This window comes from Oryctolagus cuniculus, chromosome 10, assembly GCF_051225735.1.
Source record: "Oryctolagus cuniculus isolate XC-2025 breed Fujian yellow rabbit chromosome 10, ASM5122573v1, whole genome shotgun sequence".
NCBI classification, from domain to species: domain Eukaryota; kingdom Metazoa; phylum Chordata; class Mammalia; order Lagomorpha; family Leporidae; genus Oryctolagus; species Oryctolagus cuniculus.
The window spans coordinates 90,065,206-90,089,132 of record NC_142876.1 but is presented as its reverse complement, the minus strand read 5'-3'; the positions used below and the strand labels follow the sequence as shown (position 1 = coordinate 90,089,132).

At 40.6% G+C, this 23,927-nt stretch overlaps 1 protein-coding gene, 1 long non-coding RNA gene and 1 pseudogene across 3 annotated transcripts in view; all 3 read right to left on the bottom strand.

The window, feature by feature from the left end:
- FHIT (fragile histidine triad diadenosine triphosphatase) overlaps nucleotides 1–23,927 on the bottom strand; it is a 1,587,164-nt gene that overhangs the window by 1,495,383 nt on the left and 67,854 nt on the right. The gene's annotated exons all lie outside the window — the stretch shown is intronic.
- LOC149124333 (uncharacterized) overlaps nucleotides 1–23,927 on the bottom strand; it is a 34,804-nt gene that overhangs the window by 8,776 nt on the left and 2,101 nt on the right. The window lies entirely within an intron of this gene.
- On the bottom strand, nucleotides 4,916–22,807 carry LOC149124334 (small ribosomal subunit protein uS5 pseudogene; annotated as a pseudogene). The gene has a single exon (XR_016214277.1). The product of XR_016214277.1 is annotated as a small ribosomal subunit protein uS5 pseudogene (transcript).

The following is a 23,927-nucleotide window of genomic DNA, read 5'->3' as shown; positions in this document are numbered from 1 at the left end:
CAGATATTTAGATGGGAAGTAGAACAGTTGGCACTCAACTGGGTGATCCAACACTGGATGTGGGTATCACCAGTGGCAGGTTAACCTGATGAGCCACAATTACTTCCATCATTATGCTAAGCAGAAACAGTTAACATAACAGGCCTGAAGCTACTTTCCTTAGAAAATACCTCCTTGCAAAGTGGACTCTTGGCTGGCATCTGAGTGCCGCTCCCTTGCCCGCAAAGGAACGACGTGGCTCGCAGCTTATTGGTCTTCAGTAGACTTTTATTTAAACAGGATAGAAAAAGAAACCCTTGAGCAAGGGGAGCTCCAAAAGAAAGGGGGAGCTCCCATACCATATCACAAACAGCTTATATAGTATAACATTATTGAAGCATGTAAGCAAGCTTAGTCCATGCTACAGTCTATGCGGCGGTGCTCCAATTGGGTGCCTGATCATGCACAGTCCATGCGCTCCTTGTCCAACCATAAAGGTGATCACGTGTCTTCATCCAATCAAGCTCCTGGTCACGTAGCAGGCAGCTCGGACGCCAGCAGAAAGCTTATCGTTGCTCCACCTGGTGTTTTCTCAACTCTTGGTCAGTGGGAAAAGAAGTATGGGAAGTCCCAAGGCCATAGTTGTTTTGACTCTAGCCTGGGGTTATGAAACGGTCCCGATATCAGAGCTCAACAGAAACCATAAACATCCACACAGCAGTAACTAATGCCAATGGTCAGCAAGCCAAGCCTTAGCATGTGGGCCCATGGCCAGCCATGGGTCCCCACATCTGAGTATTTGGACTTCAGAAGGTTTCCACTACTCCTAGAAAAAGTGAGTCACTGTGCCTAAATGTTTTTATCAAATAACGTAGTTTGTGCCTAACACTTGCTTTCCTCCTGGGAGTCTGGAATTTTGGTGCCTATTAGGCAGAGGGCACAACTTGACCAGCCTCCAGTAATGCCCTTAGGTACTGAAGCTCTATGGAGCTTTAATGTTGGACAACATTTCACTTGGGTTGCCACAACTCAATGCTGAAAGAATTAGTTATGGGGCTGGCGCTATGACTCAGCGGGTTAACACCCTGGCTTGAAGCGCCAGCAGCCCATATGGGCGCTGGTTCTAGTCCCTGCTGCTCCTCTTCAGATCTAGCTCTCTGCTATGGCCTGGGATAGCAGTAGAAGATGGCCCAAGTCCTTGGGCCCCTGCACCCACATGGGAGACCCAGAAGAAGCTCCTGGCTCCTGGCTTCAGATCGGCGCAGCTCTGGCCATTGCGGCCATCTGGGGAGTGAACCCAGCAGATGGAAGATACCTTTCTCTCTGTCTCTACCTTTCTCTGTAACTCTGTCTTTCAAATAAATAAAAATAAATCTTAAAAAAAAAAAAGAATTAGTTATGTCCAACATGCCTCTGCTAGAAGAGGATTCCTGGGAACTTGCATCTGGTTTCCTCTGAACTTCACCCCACATGCCTTTTCCCACTGCTGATTTTGCTTTGTATCCTTCCATTGTTAATAAATTGTGGCTATGAGTTCAAGTATATGCTAAGTTCTGTGAGTACTCCTGGAAAATCACTTAACCTTCCTCCACCAACCACATTCCTACCATTCTTTACATCTACTTAAACCTCACTTTTCAACAGGGGAGACGCCACATTGGGGGAGGACACTGTTAACTCCCACAGCACCCTCAGTTTCTCCATTTTCATAGCTTTGTATTGTAGCTGGCCCTAAAAAATGTTGAAATCATGTGTTTGTGGTCTATTTCCTTGCACAAGAATCTAAGCTCCCTAAGACAGAAATCCTATCACTATGTATCCCTTAGCAATGAGTTTTAAATCAGAATGAAATTTTTTTTTAATCCAATACCATACTCCATAACCAAGTACTGTTGAAGAGGTATGGTTTATATCATGTCCACTTCACTTAACTCATTCATTCACCAAATATTGTACACAATGTAACTATTAGGATGTCCTAGCATTGTTTAGTATCTGCTTCATGAATATCATTTTATACTTAGCAACACCACAGCAATGCTTTTTCTTCCATGGGGACTTTCCTTTAGACACCAGTGACATCTATTTGTAACACTGAGGGACCCTCTTTCTTCCTAGACATTTTGGAGTTTCTCCTAGAAGTGCAGCCTTTTGAGATGATTCTTAGATGTCCACTAAAGTTTGAGAACCACTGTTTTGACTCACTCCAAACTGGAAGGGCCACTATAAATAAGAAAAACACGTGGACATGACTCAAGCTGAATTTTACAGGCGAACATGTAGAAGAAATTATGCTAAGCACACTCAATCATCAAAATACTATATGACAACAGACAAAATAAACACACATTCCTTTAAATAAAAGTGAGCTATCCATATGCTGTGAGGGATATATCTAAATAGACATACACAGACTGTCTTGTGCATTTAATTTGAGTGCAAAAATGGGTCAAGTAGACTATTTTGTCAGGGTGGATGAAAATAAGTATGATGGAACACGTTTAGATGGGAAGTGGTAAGATTTTCTAAGATTACAAACTTGAGTATTCACATATTGTATCACCTAACAAATTCATTCCTAGGTGTATATCCACAGGAAACTTTAACACATATATCAAACCCCATCAGCTAAAAGCTACCAGGATCACAGTGATAGTCAAAGTTGAATGATTCTGCTTACCGTAGGAAAGGAGAGAGCACCCAAGAGCACTCCTGAGCATGTTAGGAAGGGGGTATTATTAAGGAGTTCCTGTAGAGTTTGGGGAACTGAAGCAGACAGGAGTTAACCTAGAAGCAGTGATATAAAGGGATGTTTAGTCATTTCTAGGGTAAAAGAACAGCTTTGTTTATAACTTGTTCTGAGCACTGTTCATGCTCTGGTAGCTCCATGTTTACTTTCTAATGTTTGCATCGGGAAATCTGTATAAGAACTTTGATGATGGCATCATTCATAGCAGAAGAAATGAAAAGAAAAAGAAATAAAACAAAATATTGATAAGGATATAAAGAAAACTTATTTTAGAAAAAAGAACAGGGAAAGACAGACATGAAGTTAGCAGGTAGTTACCTCTTAGGAGAAATTAGAAATAGGATAAAAAGAGGTATAAATTTGGTAATTATTAGACAAGATTTAGTTACAAGTTTTAGGACTGTTATATTATGAAATAAATAAAATGTACCACAGATGAATCAAGGATTATAATTACTCTGTTTTTGAGTTCCAAATTATTTGTTTTTAATTTTATTTAACGTATACAAATTTCATAAATACAGATTTAGGAACACAGTGATACTTCCCATCCTAACCTCCCTCCCACCCAAGTTCCCACTATTCTTCCTCCTCCCTCGCCTATTCCCCACCCCTAATTTTTACAAAGATCTATTTTCAGTTTCTTTACCAAGTTGTTTTAAAACAAAAATAATAGTTCTCACTTAGATTTCCTTCTCAGCTACACAAACTTATTTCCACTTAGCATTTTCAGCTATGACACACTAGCTTCCAGTTGTGTTTATAAGAGGCTACAATAAACATGCCTTTTTATTAGATGCAAATGCCACCATCAAGTAGAATCAACCATTGATTCTGTGCAACTTCGCATCAACAGAGCCATCAATATGTCAGGGAAAGCACAGGATTTATTTTCTATACACCCCTTTCAGAGGACTCCCTGGAACACAATTAGTTTCCACAATTGGTAACCAAATAAAACTACAGGCAGCCAGAGCACAACCTTCTGTAGGAACCTATAAATTAACAGGAGATGTCTAACAAAATGCACAGTGCTACACTCACCTGGGCATTGTCTTCTCTTGCTTTCTAATACAGGCAATCATGGTCAGCTACTACACATTAGCAATAAGGTTTCGAAAGGCAGGACACCTAACACAGTCCTCACATACTCTTCCATCTTTTCTGTAGCCATCATTGCTTCAAAGATGTATTTCTGTTCTATGACATTCGATTTTCATGCTACTTTTACAAAACAACAACACTAGGTCAAAGTTTACGATTTCAACAGCATCTATAAGAACCAAAGGAATGAAGGCTTTTTAAGCAAATGAGAACAAAAAGTCAGATGATCTTTATTTTTAAAAAGCCCCATAAAATATATCAGGGAGGGGAATCACACTACCAAACACCATAAACAACACAGAATTAAACACAACAGTCCATTACAAAGCCCAGGGACAAGTTCTTCTCAGCATGATTTATACTAAGATGTTGGAAAAAATCCCACGATATTGGACCATAATCCAGCATTGCTGCTAATTTGTTAGACCACATGCAATTGCTGAGTATTAACAAGCATTTTTTAAAGGACAAGAAACTATAGTTCTAACAAATGCTCATGTGTAATTTTTCTCTGGCTTGGGTCCAGTCTTGATTTAGGGTTTGTTTTAAGAAACAATTCAAAAATAAATGTGTCTCTTATTAAGTGATCTGAGGTTATGCTCCTTGAGATAAATAAAAAGAACATTTTTTATTTGGTCTTCACAGAATTTGTCTACTTAAGAAACATTCAGGAGTCAGCTGGCATCATTAATAAAAACAGGTGGAATATATTGGGCTTTTGTTTAATGAGATCTATACATAGAAGGGACAAAGTTCCACCACAGAGTACACAGCTCAGCCAACAGTGCCCAAGCCGTGTTTCATCCCCATTCACAATCCTAAAAGTGCACCTTCGTTCAGTGCATGGAAGATTCAGCTGTAGGGGTGATCTGCGTATCTCTGACATGTTCTTCCTCACTCAGTGTTTTATCTTCCCCTTCCCCACCCTTTTGAAGAGTCCTGAGATACAGAGGGCATCCATCAATGTCATTGAATGGACTTCAAAGAATTTCCCAAACTCCTGAAACTGTGTACAAATTATGATGTCAATGTGCACATGCCCATTTCTGTGATGGAGTATCCTTTTTATTTTTTAAAGTTTTATTTCAGATTTATTTATTCATTTATTTGAAGGGCAGAGCAGCCTAAAAATTTGGGCTATGTTTGGATGCTTTCTCAGGGATACTAGCAGGGCACTGGATCAGAAGCATTCAACCAATGCTCTGACATGGAATACTAGAACTGTAAGTGGCGGCTTAACCCACCATGCCACAACACCAGTCCCAGGAGTTTCCAAGAACTTTGATGCCAAGTTTTTGACAGCAAGGAATGAAACAGAGAGTAAGACAAAGAACATACAACATCTGTTTAGCAACTGCTTATTTTCTTCCAACATCACATTCAACACTTTATTCCAATCGCCAAGCTTTTTATTCATAGAAAACTTATTCAGAATTAAAACATGCTAATGCTTCACCTAGACAATGTGAGAACATGGCACATTCCTGCCCTCTCCATCACCTCAGCCCCAAGATTCAGATTTCATCACTCTTAGATCAAACCCAGAAATCCGCAGTGTTTACAAGCACCTCGTGGGATTCTGAGGCAGATGGCCAGAGATCCAAGTTTTGAGCAATGTGCTGTGATCCACCATCAAATAGGAAAATCATGCACTTGGATTTATCAATTAAAGGGGGGAAAGAAATATATTTGTTTCTTTCTAAATACAGGACTTAGGAAATGTTGACTGAGATTACTCTGTGAGCCACAAGGAAATTAGAAAGCTCATTTTTTTTTCTGCAGTAATCACTGACTTGACAGTTGCTGCAGCATATTAAGATGCTTGTTATTGGGCCAGCACCATGGCATGGGGGATGAGGCTGCCACCTGTAGTGCTGGCATCCTATATGGGCGCCAGTTCGAGGCCCAGCTGCTCCATCTCCCGTCCAGCTCTCTGCTAAGGCCTGGGAAAGCAGTAGAAGATGACCCAGATCCTTGGGGCCCCACACCCACATCAGGGACTCTGAAGAAACTCGTGGCTCCTGGCTTTAGACCGGCGCAGCTCTGGCTTTTGCAGCCATTTGGAGAATAAACCAGAGGATGGAGGATCTCTCTCTCTCTCTCTCTCTCGGCCTCGGCCTCGGCCTCGGCCTTTCTGCCCTTCAAATAAATAAATAAATCTTAAAAATAAAATGGTCATTCTTTTTGTTGTTGTTGTTGACAGAGTTAGACAGTGAGAGAGAGAGACAGAGAGAGGTCTTTCTTCCATTGGTTCAACCCCCAAATGGCCACTATGGCCGGAGCTACTCCAATCCGAAGCCAGGAGCCAGGTGCTTCCTCCTGGTCTCCCATGCGGGTGCAGGAGCCCAAGCACTTGGGCCATCCTCCACTGCCTTCCCAGGCCACAGCAGAGAGCTGGACTGGAAGATGTGCAACCAGGACTAGAACCTGGCGCCCATATGGGATGCTGGCACCGCAGGTGGAAGATTAACCAAGTGGGCCACAGCGCCAGCCCCAAGATGGTCATTCTTGATGACTCATATTACCTCTTCCTATGCAGAAAACACAGGAACATATAGTCGAAGAGACAAGTATATTTGAAAATAACAGAGTAAGGAAAATAATAGCAGTCATGTCCTCTCATTATTTGTGTAGACAGACTACCAAGGTGAATATGAAATGCCTTCTTTAAAGTTACACTGTGGCTTTAAATTGGGTGAATGAGGACAGCCATAAAATAAGTGGCTATAGAGATATAAAAGATGGACTATTTCTCTGCATTTTTCTTTTGCCTTTTATTTTCCCCATGGTCTTTAATGCTTTTCTCTTTGGAATGGATGAAGTTATAAAGTTGCCTTACATAAAAGCTTTCCTTGAAAGATTGGTAATCGTGCACTTCAGTACTGAATTGTCCAGTCTATTCAATCTAAAAAGGGCTCTCCTCTTTTGTTCAGCCTGGATTATCTCCTTCGGCGAGTGTAACAGAAATGTCTGGGTATAAAATTGAGAAATTGCTTATAAATATTATGGGAGGATTTTTGAGCTGTTTACTATTAGAGGTCTGGTTTAGTAAATCATAAGTCTGCTTCTGCCGGGTCGGGAATTTTTTTTACTTTTTTCTTGTAACTAAATCACTCACAGTTCAAAAATGATGCTGATTGCACAGCATTTGCACCCATGATTGAAGCAGAAAGAAACAAACTGCTATTTCTAAACAACAGTTTTAATATCTTTCCTACATCTTAGAGAAGCAAAAGGAAAATCAACAGTGCTATCTCCTGTAGGTAATTTACTTACCTTGCAATTTCTTTATTTAAAGTTTTTGTGCTGAACTAGCCAATGAAATGCATTATTCTGCTGGCCAGTGCTTTCTAGCCAAAACAAAACAGGAGTTGCTTACTGAGTAGTCAGGCATATTGAATTCAAAAATAAATAAATAAAAAGAAAATAAAGTCTCTCCAACCACAGGTTAATAGCACAACTCAATGAAAACCAATGACACTGTTTGTCCAACACTTGTTAAACTGCAATTTTGGACTCTGATCTGCTACAAAATGAATTAAAAAGTGCCATTCTAATTCTTTCTTTGTGCAAAACAGCACTGAGACAGCAAATAGGAACCCTGTGCTGACCACACCGAGGTTATGACAGAAAAAGATGGGTGATTTTTTTCATTCTCTTAAACAGCAGAGAGGGAAGTTTTTAATCCATGGCCTCCGAGAGAGAGAAGCAATTAAAGAGTTGTAGTCCCTGTCAATGCGGGTTTAACATTTCAACAAAGCAAAGCATCAATTAAAACTCATCAGCACCAGTCATCCTGCTAATTAACCAAATGATTATTCTTCTAGTTAAAAGTCTACCTGACATACTTGAAGAAATCTTTCTTTGTTGCAAACCCTCCAGAGTCTGTGCCAGACCTCAGCTTGGCAAAACCCTTCTGAATTTCAGGTTCACTGGAAAGGTGTCTCAGAGGGGCTCCTGAATGGAAGCCAACTTCTACTCTCGTTTTCTGATTGCCTCCCCACAAAGGAATTTTTTCTTGCTTTCTGCCATGGGAAGCAAGAAGCTAATCACAGGACATCCATCTAGCCTTGTGTTTAAAAGAAGTTGCAAGGAGTGACCAGCTGGTAAGTCATACTCAAGGTAGAACATATTTGCCCTAGCAGTAAATTCCACCCCAGGCTTCTTTAGGAATGTCCAGCATTTGCAACATGGGCCACCTAATGTCAAACCCAACTAGCTCTCAACAATAAAATGTATTAATGATAAAAACATCTGTAAGAAAAAAGTTGTGCTTCACTGGAAAACTGTGCCTCCTATTTATCAGGTTATTAGATTCTGATTTCATGGGGGCTGCTTCACAACTCTGTGAATTACAGATCACTGACAACAAGGCAAGGAAATTCTTGTCTATTGACAGGGACATTCTGTTCTGGCTACCAGAGCTTCAATTTGCCATTCTACCCCACTCTCTGAAGTCATTTTATCTTCATTTATAACATTAATTTCAATATTCTTGATCCATAACTGTGTCTATTCTTTATCTTTAGAATAGTTATAATATTGGTCTGGTTCTCTCATTATGCGTTAATATAATCTTTAACATGTTTTAATTTGGTATCAGTATGAAAGTCACAATTTCACCTTTTTTTCTGAGAATTATCCTTAAAGACATGTATAGCTCTTAGATGAGGGCTGCCCAATTTAGGGTCTTAAGTTGTAGGACTCTGGCATCCTGCTTCTCACAGCCCCCACACATGCCATTCCCCTGGCTGAAATGTATTTCTCTCCTCATCACCCCACCTTCTGGACTTACTTAATTCCTAACCTTCCACCAGATTTCAGCTCAATCATAACTTCCATAAAGAAAGATTCCTTGACTTTACCTTATACAACAAGTTTTAAATCTCTCTGTTGAATACTACTGTTTCTGTACCACTGACCTCTCTTCAGTGGCACTTAATATCATCAACATTGATCTTTTTCTTTAAGGTCTGTTTTCCTTACTAGAATAACTGTTTCCTGAGGGAAGGGACCACATCTGGTTCTATAAATCACTAACCCCCAGCTCTAGTCAAGTGCCTCCCATACAGAAGTCTCCAGTAAGTTTAGGTGCTGTGGGGTTCAGAATATGTTACCCTAAAATATCACACCTTGGCATTTGAGGAAACAGAATAGTCAGGAAGGCCCCTCTCTCTAACCTTCTCCCTCACTCCCCTTCTCTCCCAAAGTAGGTCTAAAAGAATTATCTGATCCTCCTCTAAAAGTAGGTCACAAGACTTTATTGAACAGGTGCCCTCCCTAAATCTGGAAGAAAGGAACGTCCTTATGTGTGAAGATTACAAATACATGAGAGGAATCTAGGCAAATAAGACTTGATAAATTCCCCTGGCTTATGACCACTAGGTACTACTCCCTTTGCCCAATCATAATTCAGCTTAACTTCCATTCTTCATCACATGTAGCATAAAATTGCACATTTCATTATTTGGAGTCTTTATTTCTTCTTCTCTCTCTTTTTTTAAATAGGCTTAATTCACTTTATTTTTCTTGTGCAAAAACTTATTTTGTAGCCACAATTGAAGCCTGGGTCCTCTGCAAAGCCACTTTGGTCTGAGCCTTTACAAGATGGTCAATAAATTCCTGACAGGAAGACTTGGTGAACACAGTCTCCTTCCAGAGGCTGGGGTTAGATAGCTGTAGGTCTTCGGAGTTAGCATCAAATGCTGCCTTAGCAAAGTTGCCTCGGGTGGCAGTGCACCACTCCCCCTACCCAGCTAAAGTGTAGCAGTCATCAACACCAGCCATAAGCAGCAGCTTCTTGAGGACAGGGGCAGAGACAATGCCAGTGCCTATGGGAGCAGGAATGAGGCACAATAGCACAGAGCCACAGCATCCTGTCATCGTGCACGACACAGTGTGATGTTTGCCAATCTTTTTCTCCCAGTAGCCTCCCCGCACAGGCATAATGGAGAGCTTGGTATGGATGATGGCCCTTTGGATGGCAGGGGCTACCTCCTTGGAGCACTTCATACCCAGGCCAACTTGACCATTGGAATCCCCAATAGCAACAAATGCCTTGAACCTTGTCCGCTGGCCAGCCTGCACCTGCTTCTACACTGGCATGATCTTCAAACCTCTTCCTTGAGGGGCACCTTCAGGAAAAATCAATGACCTCAGCTCCTTGATGGGCAGGGAAGAGAGACGGATCTCCTCCAGGGACTTGATCTTCCTTTGATATTCCATATCCTTAACCAGGTAGTCCAGTTTGGTGACAAGGAGCTACTCCCTTGCCTCCATGAGGTCCTCAGCTTTGGTCCTGGACCCAACCACAGCTATGACCATGGCCCAGGGTGCCTCTGTTGATGCATCCATGGAAGCTGCCCTGGTCTCCCATGTCGGGGCTCCCAGGGCCTCTGGGCCCTGCTGCTGCACCAGCATCATCTGCTATTTTGTGTTCTCTCAAAGGAGTCTTTATTTCTAATCCTATATCACATGATACATATTAAACTAATTTGTCTGCTTTTTTCTTGTTAATCTGTCTTTTTTAATTGGACCTCAGTCACTAGCCTATGATAGGAAAGAAAGATATTTCATTCTCCCTTACAGCTGCACACATCAATGAAGCAACAGATCTATGGGTCAGTGAATGGACTGGATCTGGACCAAAGTTCACAAAGGAGAAGGAAGAGATAATATTGTTTATTTCTTGTTAATATTATGATGAAGCTGTTTAATTTCTGCTCCTTACACAAAGCAACATAGCTACTAACAAGCTGTACAGGTGAATCTGATGCCTCTTAGAGAACTATTGGCAATAGTACAAAGACAGGCCTCAGAGTCACGCAGACTCCACTCTATAGAACTGTGAGAGACTAAGCAACGTACCTCAACTCCCTGAGCCTGTGTTTACTTACCAGGAAAGTGGGGACTACAACAACAAAATCTATCTCACAGGAACATAGTAAGAAATACTTTTAATTAATGCATAGAAATTCCAAAGGCAAAGGATGGATACTAATGAAATAACAGCTATATTTTTATTTATCACTCATATCATCACAATTCTCACCACCTTGACTAGACTAAACCATGAGTAATCAAAAAACTACAATCACTTTTTCCAACAGAGTCTTAATAAAGCCTTTAAGAATGGGACAATTGTGTACCATTACTCCCTTCTAGCTGATGCCACCATGCTTTAGTGAGTAATTTATAATAAAATACACTAACTTAGATGGCAGTCAAGCTTAAGAGGTTATACCACTTAGCATGCATGTTATTTGGTCTTCACAAACAACCTGAAAGCTGTTACTTCACCCAGACATGTTCATGGACTTGCCCAAAGAGACAAGGCCTTTCCTCCCAGGTATTTTTATTCTAATTCAGTGCTTTTTCCTCTGCTCCTCCCTGATCATGCTTCTGTTTTCACTTATCCTACTGTCCAAAGGAAACAGACAACTAGAGATACACTGTGAGGTAAAACAGGCCTGGTATTCTTTCACATGCTTCTTGAACCCCTACTATAAGATCCTCTGAAGGTCTTTACTCACAAACTTCACATTGAAAGGAGCAGGCCATATTTTTAAACACCATATTAGCAAAAATTAATCCTTTCTGCTATGTGTTTGTTTGATCTTTAATACGCTTTTTCATGCTGAACTTCGTTCTGTTTGACACCAATTTTTCTAAAAACCAATTTTCTAAATATCCACTTGTCACATAGAAAGTTATGAACCATCTACTCTGCTTCTAAAATATGGCCTCTTTCATAAATGTTACCACTCATTCTGGCCTCAGGACTCATAAAACACCTACTCCTGAACAGGCACTATGTGAGACCCTGGGCAAAAGATAGGAGTAGAGCTTATCATCCTGAAAGCAGGAAAGTCAGACAATAAAAAACTCAACAACTGAAAGAAAATAGCCACAGACAGCTATGCGGGCCACTAGGAGTATTAGAAGGTAAAATAACAACAAAATAGTCACATACTCTGTAGGTGCTGGAGAAGCTCAGGGGGGCAAATCCACACAGAGGGGTCAAGAGCCTACCCCCTCTTCAGAAAAGTCTACTGTGAAATCCAATACACCAATATATTAACTATAGGAAAGGTGAGGAGTTGATTCTTTGCTTTAGAATGAAGAGTCAATCCAGAATTTTTCAAAGGTACTCTTCTAGCATAAAGATATTTTATATTCCTATCCCTGTTAAATGTAATTTAAATTATACTTTACAAATATAAAAGCTGTATGCTATTTTATTTACAAAAATTCAATTCAGAGCAAAATGAAACAGCTACTGCCAAAAACTTATATACATATAGAAATTAAAAGAAATAAGGCACTCGGCCTAGCTTTGTGGCATAGCAGATTAAGCCACTGCCTACAAAGCCAGCATCCCATATGAGTCCCGATTCTAGTCCTGGCTGCTCCACTTCTGATCCAATGCCCTGTTAATGTGCCTGGAAAGCAGAGGAAGAAGGCCCAAATGTTTGGGCTTCTACCACCCACACAGGGAGACACAGATGAAGTTCCTGGCTCCTGGCTTCAGTCTGGCACAGCACCAGCCATTGTGGCCATTTGGGAAATGAAGCAGCAGATGGAAAATCAATCTCTCTCTCTCTCTCTCTCTCTCTTCCTTTTTCTTTTTATTTCTCTTTCTATCTTTCTCTCTGCCTTTCAAATAAATAAATAATCTTTTTTTAAAAAAGACAGAAAAAAGGTACTAAGAGGTAAGAAGGAACAATTACGAAAAAAGAAAACAGTTATTCTATGGGGGGCTGGCAGGCATTGTGGCACAGTTGATTAAGTCACTGCTGTGACACCAAGCATCCCATATCAATGTGCTGGTCAAATCCCAGCTGCTCCACTTCTGACCCAGCTTCCTGCTAATACACCTGGGGAGTCAGTGAACTTGGCTCAAATGCTTAGGCCTCTGTCACCCATACGAAGATCAGAATGGTATTACTGGCTCCTGGCTTCCTCCTGGCCCAGTCCTGGCTGTTGTAGTCACTTGGGGAATGAACCAGTGGATGGATGGTTACCTTCTCGCTCTCTCTCTCTTTCTCTTCCAAATTAATTAATTCATTAATTAATCTTTAAAAATGTCCAAGCATGAAGCTATGCCGTTTGGCACAATTTATTTAGCCTCTAAAACAAACTCTGTGTTTAGGGTATTACCTGCATTACACAACAAAGGAACTCAATTTCCATAAGGTGAGCTTATTTGCCCAATACCTGTCAGCTAGCAAGTGACAGAACCACAACAAGACAATGTGGTCTATACATAGCAACTATATCCTGGCCCCTCCCATCCAATAAGGGTCTGCACACCATGTCCATAGGCCAACTTTATTTTAAGCAGTTTTCTCATATTTATTTATTTATTTGAAAGTCAGAGTTACACAGAGAGAGGAGAGGCAGAGAAAGAGAGAGGTCTTCCATCTGCTGGTTCACTCCTCAATTGGCCACAACAGCCAGAGTTGTGCTGACTGGAAGGCAGGGGCCAGGAGCTTCCTTTGGCTCTCCCATGTGGGTGCAGGGGTCCAAGGACTTGAGCCATCTTCTACTGCTTTCTCAGGCCATAGCAAAGAGCTAGATGGAAACTGGAGCAGCCAGGACTTGAGCCAGTGCCCATATGGGATGCCGGCACTGCAGGCAGAGGCTTTACCAGCTATGCCACAGTGCCAGCCCCTCCACAGGCCAAATTTAGACAGCAAACTCTTTATATCCCTACAAACTAAGAATGACATTTTACATTTCTAAAGGACTGAAAAATTATTCCAAAGAATAATGTTGCATAACACATAAAAGTTACGTAAAATTCAAATTTCACTGCCCATTAATAAAATGTCATTGGGATTCATCCACATTTACCTATTGTCTATGGCCACTTTCACACTACAAGGTGAAGATGGGCATTTGTGAAAGAATCTGTAAAGTCCCAAAACATTAAATATTTACTGTCTGGTTTCTTACAGAAAAGGTTAACCCCTGAAGTACAGAAAAGGATCCACAGACACAAAACCAGCCGACATTCTTGGAAATGTTACCTCAGATATGAGTGGCAGAGGCATATGCAAAGAATGGCTCTAACATGTCTCCAAGGCTTTTAACTTAATGGCACTTGCTTGAGCCACTACTTTCCAGGTTTCACCTAGAGGTTTCATTTTCAGGCCTGTATCACCTTCTGAGGAAGACCTAAGTCAGTCTCATAATAGGGATTTATCACATCTCAACTAAAGCAACATTGTGTTCTAATGGCATTCTCAGAGTGCAGGCATCATTTATAGTGTCCTCTCTCTAAATAGGTTCTGGTTCAAATGAGTATGCTCAATTATGAAAATGAATCCATTGTAAATGGCCTATTCTGAGAGGACAGTTGACTCATACCATGAAATCCAAATGTTCCAGTATAGGCAAGGTATTGCTTTGTCTGATCTCCAGTCTCCAGTCTACAAAGTTGAAGGATAGGGGCTATGAACTACAAAGTGACCATTTTTTCCACTGTTTTACAAGAGTGCACAGTAGGTGGACCTCTATGTCTTTTGACCATTAACTTCTTATGATCATCTTGTACTTTTTCAAGGTAAGTAGTAAGTCAGTGCTCAGAGTATACACCTTACTAAAAAATGGCCTTCACCTGTGAGAAAAAAATAAAACATTTCAGTGGAAAACAACACATCCTGTGAGGCACACACTCCCCATTCATATGTTTTCAGCCTTGTCCACTGTCTTTGAGTTCCTTTGTACCACTTTGTATTTTTCTCCTGACAGGCACTGATTTTAATTGACTTCCTTCCCACCATGGAAAAACCAATTTTAAACTCAATTTGCAACTCAAGTCAACATTCCTTAACTCCATATAAATTTGTGCTGTTTGACTTTTTCTTCAAGCCAGTTATAACATCTGCCTGGTTCCTTCAAATCATAATAAAATCTTTATCATGTGCTCATTATTATGCCTGAGTCATGATTTTACCTTATTCTGAAAATTATCTTTAACAACTTAAAAGGTTAGTAAGAATTCAGATTTATGTCTAATGCTATTTTTTAAAAACCTAAAATTTCAAATGATATTCACTTTTAATATGAATTTAGCTGTAATATTAAATTAATTTAAATTATATTGAAAAATGAAATTGTGTGAGAACTAAACTCTTTTTTTGTTCCCCTTTAATGCTTTTAAAATAATGCGAGACAAAAATTGTTCAGAGGGGCAAGAAACAGATGTTAAGCAAAAATTTATTCTGACACTTGTTAAAATGGTAAGGAAGACTTTATTAAAGACTGTTGGAATAGGAATACTGGGACAGGGGAGACAAATCAGATTCAACTCTAAACATAATAAAGATAGCCCAGATTTATAGCCAATGTTAGTACAGATAAAAGTATCCCTAAGGGGGTTATGAGGGAAAACTACTAAGAGGATTTCATGCTGAACTAACCCTAATAAGATTATTTCCAAAGGCAACACAAAGATGGGGACATCAAGCATGGGGTGAGAACTTATTCAGATACCACTTAACAAGATATCACTTGCCCAGGTGGGCCAAAAACAGAGTGGGGAGGCAGGGCCACAGCCAAGATCTATTTGAGAAGAGAACTCAGAGAAGAGGATTTGGTCAAGGATGGAGTCTTTGTCTTAGGCAACCACAAATTTATAAGGGGACAAACAATTCAACTCAAGAATTCTTGTCCTCAAGGACGCTGCAGTTTTGTGATCGAAGATAAGTAAGTCACCACAACTTGGTCAAAGGACTTAGATTTCACTTTGTAATTTTATCTTAATTCCAGAAGGATTCATATGTAAATAACAGAAAATAGATGAGAAATTAAAAGTTGTTTCTATCTTTATAATCTTTTTTTTATAAAACTTCTTTTATTTTTTTATTTTTTATTTGACAGAATTAGACAGTGAGAGAGAGAGACAGAGAGAAAGGTCTTCCTTCCATTGGTTCACTCCCAAATGGCCACTACGGCCAGAGCTACGCCGATCCGAAGCCAGGAGCCAGGTGTTTCCTCCCAGTCTCCCATGAAGGTGCAGGGCCCAAGCACTTGGGCCATCTTCTACTGCCTTCCCAGGCCACAGCAGAGAGCTGGACTGGAAGAGGAACAACCAGGACTAGAACCCATCACCCATATGTGATGCTGGCGCCTCAGGTAGAGGATTAACCAAGTGAGCCACGGCACGGGCCCCTGTCTCTATAATCTTAATATAAAGTACATCATGTGACTAAATGAAGGACTTTATAAAACATATTGAAACAAAAACTAAGTGTACATTCTTTATCCTACTGTCAGATAGGCAAAGGAAGCCACTACTGGTTACCACATTCACCACTCTCAGTCTGCAGAACAGAGGGATTGGGGTATTTGTGCGATCTAACCACCATTTACTACATTAAAATAAAATGGCAACACATTTCTACAAGTCTTGCTACTCCAATGTGACCACAAAACCAGCAAGCTGGGCATCTGCTGGCAGCTTTTTAACAAATTCAGACTCTGAGACACCACCTGCTAAGTCAGAATCTACGCAACACTTACAAAGGGTATTTCAAAAATTTGTAGAAAATGAAATTAAATGATTATTTAGGTGTAAAATTTTTTGAAAAACTAGGCATAGTTTTTTCATAAATACACATTTTACATGAATTTTTGAAAACTCCTAGTACCAAGATTCCCTAGATAATATCCATTAGGGTTTGAGAAACACTGATCAAGAGGAGTGAGATGCCCAGAATGGTGAGTACAGCCTCTCAATCCTCACTCTTTTTTCCTGTAACTAAATACAGTAGTTTCTTCTAAGAGAAATGGAAGGAAAGAAGAGAAATTGTGTTGAGACTCAAGCAGCCTCTTTTTTACCCTGGGAATGGACAATAAGTTTCATATTGATCATCTGTTCTTATGAGTAAAATCAAAATCATGGAAAAAGGTTAGCAAGAAGAGAAAAAGAACATAAGCACCCAGAATTTTATCATTACAGGATTGAAAACAAACTCAAATATGTCAATTACAGATCCAGTTTAAATGCTCAATACGGTAATGGTAAAATAAAGTATGACACAATAGTCTAAGAGAATACAATGAAAGCATTAAATAGAGCAAGACTGTCTTTCATGTACCAACATGCAAAGATCTCTAAGATGAGGTTAGCTTAAAATATGCAAGGGAAAAAAATCCAAGGGCAGTGCAGTTTATATAGTAACATTATTTATGTAAGGAAAAATACTTAACTATGTATATGCACAGAACTTCATTGGAGTAATGCACAAGAAAGACACACAATTGTTGCTTCCTGTGGAGAGCTGAAACATGAAGGAGGCTGACATGCCATTGTGCCCATTTTAATACCTTAAGATTTGTTTAATTTATTTGAAAGCCAGAATGACAGAGAGAGAAGAGACAGAGATCTCCCATCTGGTGGTTCACTTCCATAATGGCCACAACAATCATGGTTGGGCAAGGCCGAAGGCAGGAGCCTGGAATTCCATCTGGGTCTCCCATGTGGGTGGCAGGGGCTCAGGGACTTCAGCCATCTTCCATTGCTTTCTGAGGTGAATTAGAAATAGTGTACTTGGAACTCCAGTGCCTGATAGGGTATGCTAGCCTCACAAGTGGTGACTTAATCTATGGCATTATAACAGTGGCCCCAAAACCTTTTGAATTATATGATCTTATTATCCAATTAAAAAAAAAAAAAAACAGCTGTTGGGGTAGACATTTAGTCTATTGGTGAAGATACCACTGCCTGAACACCACATCAGAGTGCCTACTTTCAAGCCCTGGCTTTGCTTCCCATTTTAGATTCCTGCTAATGTGCACCCTAGGAAGAAGCTAGTGATAGTTCAAGTTGCTGGGCCCCTGCCACCCCCAAAGGAGACCCCTGAATGAGTTCCCAGCTCCTGGCTTTAGTCTGGTCCAGTCCCAATTGTTGCAGGCATTAGAGAAGTGACAGTGGTAGGGAGATCTCCAGATCTCCATGTCTCTCTCTCTCTCTCTCTCTCTCTTTCTCCCCCCCGCCCCTCCCCCACCTCTCTAACAAATAAAATAAACACGGTTTAAAATGTTTAAGCATTCAAGAATTCCTTGGAGGGGGACAGAATCCAATTCTCAAAGTAAAAGAGGAATTCCTTCTTTTCGTTCCATGATAGATGATCATCTAACTGGCTAAACATATTCTAGGACAGTCCCAAGGGCTGAGAAGTTCAAGCGTCTAAAATTCATTCTGACACTGGAGCTAAAGTCCAAGACCCTCCCCACCACCCTTTTTTCCCCTGCAGCTCCACTGACATCAGTCCTTTCTCTGCAATACAGAGTAAGCCTCTTCCTCTCTCAGTCCGGAAAACATCTGCAGAAGGTTACTATGGCTTTCCTTAGCCAAGGTCACAGCTGGTAGGAACAGGCAGATTATGTAAATGAGAAAAGCAGACCCAGCCAAGACAAAACAAGCAGTGTAGGGCCTTTACCCCTACATGTGAAGCTGAGATAGACTGCAACTAAATGTGGAGGAAAAGGGGTCAGATGCTACCATACCTTCCCAGGAATGTCGGAAACATAAATTTATTTTAAATACCTCAATTTTAAAATGTTGATATTTAAATTATTTTTTAAAAAAATACAGGCATGGGGCCGGCGCCGTGGCTCACTTGGTTAATCCTCCACCTACGACACCAGTATCCCATATGGGCGCCAGGTTTTAGTCCCAGCTGCTCCTCTTCCAGTCCGGCTCTCTGCTGTGGCCTGGGAAGGCAGTGGAGGATGGCCCAAGTGCTTGGGCCCCTGCACCCACATGGGAGATCAGGAGGAAGCACCTGGCTCCTGGCTTCAGATCGGCACAGTGTGCCAGCCGTGGTGGCCATTTGAGGGATGAACCAACGGAAGGAAGACCTTTCTCCCTGTCTCTCTCTCTCTTTCACTGTCTAACTCTGCCTGTCAAATAAAAAAAAAAAAAAATACAGTCATACATACACAAACACGTGCTACTAAACGTAGCCTAGAGACCAACAGTATGCAACCTGTCCTGCCACCTTGTCTATGTTTTATTGTATTCTATTTGGAACTGCTGGGAAGAGAAAGAAATCTCTTTTTAAAAGATTCAATCAGTTGTATTTTGATTTGGTTGACAAGGTAGTAATTCATCCACCACTCCAAACGATGCTGGATAGCTTATTTGGCAGTAGTTGTGCTTGCCTCAAGACTCAAAACAACTAGTTTCTGTGTAGGTATGCATGTGTGTGGATGCAAGTATGTGTACATTATCTCTAAAGACCTAAGTTGTTAATTTTTAGAAGGCCTTTGATGCCTTCAGTTGTAGAACTGCCTGGTATCTCCAGTGGATAGTAATTTCTTGTATTTCACAGAATATATGTATACATAGTCCACTGTACACCTAGTTTATCTGCAAAACATATTTCTCATTTTCCAACCTTTTAGTGGAAGAAAGTTTCATAGAAAAAAAAAATTCTTACCACTCTACCCTGTGAGAACCTAAGGAGACTATTAAGCTATAAAAAAAGAAATTGAGAGATAAATTTACCACTTAAAAGTGACTCTTTTAGCAGGAGGTTCAGGCACCCAGCCAGGTCAAGGAGAAGTAGCTGTATACACACATCTTAACAGCAGCCTTAATCTCCACTCTTTACCACTCCTCACTTTAAAGCCTTCTACCTGCTGCGTCATCACAGCCAGCATGTCCCTTCCAACTTGTCACCCTGTTTGCTGCTACTCTGTGCCCTCTGTAGCGGGCAAGACTCTTGCTGAGAGATTTCTTTATTTAAACAAACAGCCATTGAAGAAAGAGCTCTTCTAGCTGACTCGTGACCTGCAGTGGTTGAGAACTTAAGTGTGGACCCTGTGAAACTCAGGTAAGGTTGATAGGGATATGCAGGGATGGGATTCCCCACCACTGATGGCTGGATGAAGAAGAGTGGCTAGTAGATACTGCAACCACTGGAAGGCAGCAGGATGTGCACACATCTTCCTCTCCTAATACATAGAATCAGTTTTTACATCTATTTCTGCTTTCTCCCTGACTTAAGTAACATAAAAACAGTTTAGGAAATTCAAGACCTTGTGGTACAAATAAGACATATATCTGCTGATTGTGGTCTAATTTCAAAGTTAACACAACAACTGAGAGCTCTTACAGAGAGTTTCAAAACCAACAATCACCATGATAAAACAATTATACTGCATCACAGAGGAAAGAGACATTCAATTACATATATAATTTATGTGAGTAAATATAATCACTTTAAATTTCTAAATAAATAGGCATGTCATTAAATATAAAGCATTAGGAACAGATTCTAAGACCTGTGTCTCCATTGGCAAATTTGATCTATTCAGCATTCACTCCCAGAGGAAAAAAGTTCACAGTTGCAGCTTTAGACCCCAAATGTTGGTTAACTTCTAAATGAAAATACAGTACTTGGTTTGGCAGGTATTTCCTACAGCAAATGAATTTTTCACATGCTATAGCCATGCCAAATGTATTTTAAGTTGTTAAGACATTGGTACATTGTTGAATCTTTTCCACTCACTAATTTCAAGGGATCATTTACATAGATTTCCCAGGCTATTACAATATTTTAAACACCTTGAAAATGTTGTGTATACGTAAATAAAATGGCCTACATGAATGTCACCATACAACTGTATATACCTACTTAAAATGGGATGCTTGAAAGGGCACCATTATCCAAATTGGCCTATTCATCTGAGTTCCTAGAACACTGGAAGAATGAGTCAGACAGTTGAGGGCCGGCACCGTGGCTCACTTGGTTGATCCTCCCCCTGCGGTGCCAGCATCCCATACGGGCACTGGGTTCTGTCCCGGTTGCCCCTCTTCCAGTCCAGCTCTCTGATGTGGCCTGGGAGGGCAGTGGATGATGGACCAAGTGCTTGGGCCCTGCACCCGCATGGGAGACCAGGAGGAAGCACCTGGCTCCTGGCTTCAGATTGGCGCAGTGCCAGCCATAGTGGCCATTTGGGAGTGAACCAACGGAAGGAAGACCTTTCTCTCTGTGTCTCTCTCTTTGTCTATAACTCTACTTGTCAAATTAAAAAAAAAAAAAATGAATGAGTCAGACAGCTGGGTTGCAATCTTGGTGGGAAACACTGCACAATCTTGGGAAACCACACAAGTATGTTCTTTCTGTGTCTGCATTTCCTCCTCTGTTAAACTGAAGAGGAAAAAAAAAAAAAAACTCTATCCTACTGGAGCTTCTGTGAAACCCACATCAAAGGCTGAAAAAAGGAAAAACAATACGACAAAGGTAAGGTTTGCTGTTATTGTGGGAAGAAGAGGATAGGAAAAAAGGCAGTAATACAAGGCCGGCACTGTGGTGTAATGGGTTATAGCCACCACCTGCTGTACCAGGTGTCCCATACGGGTGCCAGTTCAAGACCCAGCTGCTCCACTTCCAATCCAGCTCCCTGCTCATGTGTCTGAGAAAGCAGCAGTGCTTGGGCCTCACAACCATGTGGGAGACCCAGAGGAAACTCCTGGCTCCTGTGATCAGCTTTGCCTAGTCCTGGCTGTTGCAGCCATTTGGGGAGTGAACCAGCTGATAGAAGATCTCTGTCTCCCTGTCTCGTGCAAAAATTGACATGATTGTCAATGCTGGATGTTGTGCTGTCACCAGGGAGCTTCCTATGCACGTCACACAAAGAAATCAACACCTTAGGAAACATAGCTTTCTGGAAAACAATAATACCTTCTCTTTTTATTAGGATCCTTCACTGCAACAACTGAATCAGAGAAGCAAAATGTCCTGAAATTATCCCATTTTGAAGAGCTACTCTTGAAAGCTGTGTGTTTTATAGAGCTTTATTTTTTAAGTTTACTTAAGAATCTGTAATATCTACCTCAAGGTAATTGTAAGTTTGATTTCACAGCTAATTCCAACTACATGACTTCATTGACTTTCTAGATGTCATCTAGCCAGTTATGTTATTATGTTGTGTTATATTATATTGTTATAACCAGTGACTGAAGAGAGACCTTAGGATTCAGTGCCCTACACAGGGGGAAAAAAAAAAAACAGGAAACATTTTACTGGAAGTGTTTTTGCTAAAGAAATCTCAAAAGAAAGGAAGCCAAATCACCTAACCTTATCATTGAAGTAAATACTTACCTTTGCATCAAGTTTTGTATTTGCAATTTTTAAATTATTTTTCTTAAAGAATGCCCCCCTTCCAAATTGTGCAAGCTTCAGATTCCACAAAATCTAAATCTGCCTTGACAAGAACAAGACATATAAAAGTACTTCTTTAGTTTGTACTCTCTGTTCTTAAATATTCAATTTATAAGGAAACTCTTCATTTTTAAAAATAAAATGGGGGGGGAGGGGCAAGTATTTGGCACAGCAGCTAAGTTTCTATTTGGGATGCCTACCTTCCATGTTGGAATGTCTGGGTTTGACTACTGGCTCCATTTCCAATTCCAGCTCCCTGCTAATGCACCCCCTGGAAGATAGCAGGTGATTGCTCAAGTAGTTGGATCCCTGTACTGCCATGAGAGAACCCAAAGGACTTTCCACTCCAGGCTTCAGCCTGGCCTATCTCTGCCTACTGCAGGAATTTGGGGAGAGAACTTGAAGATGGCAGATCTTTCTACGTCTGAGTTTCTCTCTCTTTCAAATAAATCGAATTTAATTACAAAAATAAAAACCAAAGGTATGGGGCTTCAAGTATGCATCCTAAAGATGTTGGATTTCGTTTCTTTCCCAATACAAAAATACAAAAGGAAATAAAAGCTGCAGAAGTTGGACTGATTGACTTGTTGACATTACTCCCCCAGTGACTTGTTTCAGCTAGATGGGACATCTACATCTGAGAAGTATATATTATGACTGCTCCCCACAAGTGCAGTAGACGTCTAAGTGGATTTTTCATGTTTAGACTAGTGAATATAAGAAGCAAACACTGTTCACATGACTGATACATTTGGCTTTAACAAAACAACCCTGACCAAAAATTATTAGCAAACAGATTCAGCGGCCCCACTGGACTCTGAAGCAATGTAATTAGGTAGTCCAACACTACATTTTGTCAAAAATGCTGACAGCCTAATAACCAGATTGTCATCAGACAGACATTTAAAAATGATACCATGTTTGTTCCAGCATTGAAAAACTACCACCTTCTGCCTTATTTGGGTTTTGTTGTTGTTGTTCTGCAGGCTCTTTTTAAAGTCTTTCAGAGATGCTGGAGTTTAAATGAGTCTGTCCACTGGAGGGATGGATGAATCTGGGAGTTTTGTTTTGATTTAAAGTGTAACAGAGAATTGCTCTTAGTTCCACCTGCTTCATTTTAATCATTAATCATTAAGAAGGAAAATATAAAAGGGAATGCTAATCAAATTACTAACTGGTATTTATACAGCACCTAGATTGTGCCAGGAAATGTATTCAGTTTTCTGTCTTATCATCGACTCCCAGCAACCATTAGTAAGTGATGTTACTGTTAGCCTCCATTTCAGAAGAGAAGAGGGGCCATCACTGTGGCCCAGCAGGTAAAGCCTTGGCCCACAATTCGGGCATCCCATATGGGCACTGTTTGAGGCCCGGCTGCTCCACTTCCGATCTAGCTCTCTGCTATGACTTGGAAAAGCAGTAGAAGATGGCCCAACTCCTTGGGCTCCTACACCCACATGGGAGACCTGGAGGAAGCTCCTGGCTCATGGCTTCAGATCAGCCCAACTGCGACTGTTGCGGCCATCTGGGGCGTGAACCAGCAGATGGAAGACCTCTCTCTCTCCCTCTCTCTCTCTGCTTCTTCTTTTCTCTGTAACTCTTTCAAATAAAATAAATAAATTTTTAAAAAATAAACCTAATTGCACACCCAAGAGACTTTAAACACATATTCTCAGCCACCAGTCAATTTAGTTTTGATGGGGGTAGGGTCAGGGTGGGGGTTGTAAGTTCTTTTCAATAAAAATGATTATATATTTGGTTTTCCAGAACAGGGTAGTCCAGCGTGCAGTGCAATCTGCAAGCCAAAATTCTAGGTATATTGTGACACTAAAGGAAAAAAGTTACAGCTAGATTTTTCACTCAGTTATGTAATTAGATATAAAAAGAACAAAGCATTAAGATATGGCCCTAGG